Below are 3,357 nucleotides of genomic sequence, written 5' to 3' on the forward strand. Positions count from 1 at the left end.
TCTTCCCCACTGACCTAGGAAAAATCATGATGTACACAGCCCTGCCCCACCTATCTCATGCCTGAGCTAGTCAGAAGCAGAGGACCCCCAGAAAAGATTGGGGTCCCAAACACCTTTCAGATCTGGCACTGAAAAAAAGAGCAAAGTTTGAAAGTAAAAGAGACACTTTCTAAAAAGGAATCCTGCCCGGCCAATATCTACTAGACTAAACTGAAATCAAAAGATGACGGAGCTGGAGAAATGGCTCAGTCAATAAAATGCTCGCCATGTAAACATGAGGACTTACGTTTTAATTGCCAGCACCTACTTAAAAATCCAGGGTTGGCAGTATACTGTAATCTTAGAGCTGAGAAGGCAGGAGAGTCCCTGGGGTTTGCTGGTCAGCTAATCTAATCGAATTGTTAAGCTCTAGGTTCAGTGAGAGTCCCTGTCTCAAAAATTGTTGTGGAGATACAATTGAGGAAGACACCCAGTGTTGACTCCTGGCCTTCTCATCCACAAGCATATATCCGTCCGAGCATACATAACCACAGACGTACACACTCAGGATGATAGATTCTAGAAAGTAGGCAAGTTCTGATATCAGCACAAGGGTCATGTGATTTCATTGTGACATACCCACTGCCATTTTCTACATGACCTCTCCTTTCAGTCCCAATGTGATATTTGATTCTCTGTTTTCACTCCATCCCTAAAGAGAAACCTGGTTTTTTTCTACCTCCAGTGGCTTTTTCATACATGCCATAGCTGAAACCACTTACTGGCATTTACTGATAGCTCTAGGCTGTAGAATCAGTTCTGTTCCAAGGCTGGGTGTTCATGGACCACTCACCTTGAGAGTACCAGCATTCATTGTCTCTATCTTTGTGGTACTAAGTTGCCATGCCACATCCCAGTTCTCAGTGTTCTTTCCTTGTCCTTAAATTGCACCTGCAAGCAGCCAGGGCCACTGACTGCCCTTCCCCAGAACTATGACTATGACTGAGGCTCCCAGCCACACTTGAATCCTGGCACCAGTGTTTATTGATTCTGTGTCTTTGGGGAACCTCATTGTAGACTCATGATACCTTGTGTTTCTATGTCCTCTTATCTAAGCTTCTCTCTGAAATAAATGGCTTTCCTGGAGGACTCCCTCCCACAATATTCTGAGATCTTCCAGGAAAAGGACTGCATCTTCATCCTCTTCATAGTCATCTGTGTATACACAGTTGATGACCGAGTAAGAACGGCCTCTCTGAGTCTGTTCCCTCAGCCATAAGATGGAGATAATGCCTACATCACCAGTAGAATAAAGAAAGCACCTCTCACGGTGCCAATCAGTGCATAGTAGGGATTTAATGATCGAAATAGCCATCATCTGCTTTGCCTTGATCTTGGTCATCAACCATCCATACCTCCACTTTTACTTCCTCCTGTCTCAGCTTCAAGTTCCACTCTTTCCAGCTGTCTACTGGGGATTACCTCTCACCAATCACACACCACAGCTCACCCTGGCCCCTTTAGAGTGGGGGCCTCCACTTCCCCCCTCCTCTAGGCCAACCTCCCTTGTCTTTCCAAAAAACCACCCATTAATGGCTGTCTCCTAGTGGCTACTCCCTGTGCTCCTTGTAGTTTGTCTTACGTGCAAATGTTCCCAGGCTTGCCAGCTATGCTAGCTGGCAGCACAAGTGATTAGGTTATGTTCACAGTCTTCCTAATTCTGGGCTCCTTCTGCTTCTGGAGAAATACCAATCCCTGGCAAGGTTCTCCTACCCTCAAGCCTCCATTGTGCCCATCAGCACAAGCTACTGGGTACCACTCATATCTATCACCTAGGGTACCACTCATATCTATCACCTAGGATACCACTCATATCTATCACCTAGGGTTTCACAAAACAGACCTTGAATTGTCTGTACTTCATGTGCTCAATCTTTGTGCTGCCATGAGGACATGTCACCCTTTCTGGAAAGTTGGGGAGGGACCCTCTCTTGCCACTCAGCTAGGGTGACATGGCACCCACAGCAATGTTACTTGAGTTTTTTTTACTTATTTGAACAATGCTTTTGCTTTTTATTACATCCACTACCAGCAGAAATAGCCAGGATAGCTGGCACTTCCTCACTCCTCCAGGCCACCTCCCTTCCTGGGGTCTCACCTCCCAGGGGAATTTACTCAAGAGTCATCTACTGAATCAAAGGCATGATCCTCCTTCAACCCACCCTCTCCATTCCAGAACCAGCTCACTCTGCCGAACATCTCTTTCCTCTGTCTTCAGTCTATCTTTCAAGCTATGCTGGCCCTCCTGTAGCAAAGCACCCACCCACTGTCACTCACCCCAACTGCAGCCATGCTAGAATACATCGGTTCCAGTTATAGGTTTGTTACACATTGTCACATCTGATCTTCACAAAACAGCCCCCAGATGTAGAGCAAATTATAGCCCCCAGGTAACTAGATTCAAATAGACATCTGGGTCAGGGGGTGTTGCCTAATTCTCCACACTAGATGTAGCTAGGCAAGTATGAGCTCCAAACTCTCGGAGACCCTCACTGCATCATGCAGTCCCTCGGGATGTAGTGAATGGGTCCTCTTGCTGCTACTACCTTCTCCTGCCCTCCCAGACTGGTGGGACTTCATCCTTATGCTGGATCCTTTGTGATTTCAAAGCTCCCTCTGTTCAGTCCTCTGTAGTCAAGCTTTATCTGGGCCCCCAGACTACTTCCTTTTCATTTCTTTCTTCAGTGCTGTCCAGGCTGTCGCTCATACGAGTCAAGTACTTGACCGCTCAACTCCGATCCTCTGTTTACTTTGTCTGCGTTTTGAGACTTGGTCTGACTAAGTTACCTAAACTAGCCTTGAACTCTCTCTATAACCTAAATAGGCATTGAGCTTGTGATTCTCCTGTCTCGGCAGCATCTTGAGTAATCCTGTACTAACATGCTAGTTCCTCCTTATTTAACTTCTCCTCTAGCTGAAGCAATAGTTAGAGTTCATGAAGATACTTTGCACATGAGGCCTCCAAACCTTTGGTGGCAGTGATCTCTCCACTGGGAGTGCTTTCCCCATCCAGGAAGTCCACCTTGCTGTCCCACCCTGTGCAGCACTTGCCATTCCACAAGGAAGGAGCTTGCTTAGCAGCAGCCTTGAGTCTAGGGGGTGAGACCCCAGGAAGGACCTTAGGAGGACATCCTGAAGTGTCTCCTCTAGGAACTCCAATTAACTGTATACTCCAACCAATTTTTCAAGATTCAACCACATTTATAAAATATATATTCACTTTGTGTCAGGCTCTTTGAAAGCACAGGACAAGGGCATGAACAATAAAAACATCCCCTGCCTTCACAAAGCTTAAGTGTAACGAGGAAAACACAAGCC

The sequence above is a fragment of the Grammomys surdaster genome, unplaced genomic scaffold, assembly GCF_004785775.1.
Source record: "Grammomys surdaster isolate TR1022 unplaced genomic scaffold, NIH_TR_1.0 100, whole genome shotgun sequence".
In the NCBI taxonomy this organism is placed as follows: domain Eukaryota; kingdom Metazoa; phylum Chordata; class Mammalia; order Rodentia; family Muridae; genus Grammomys; species Grammomys surdaster.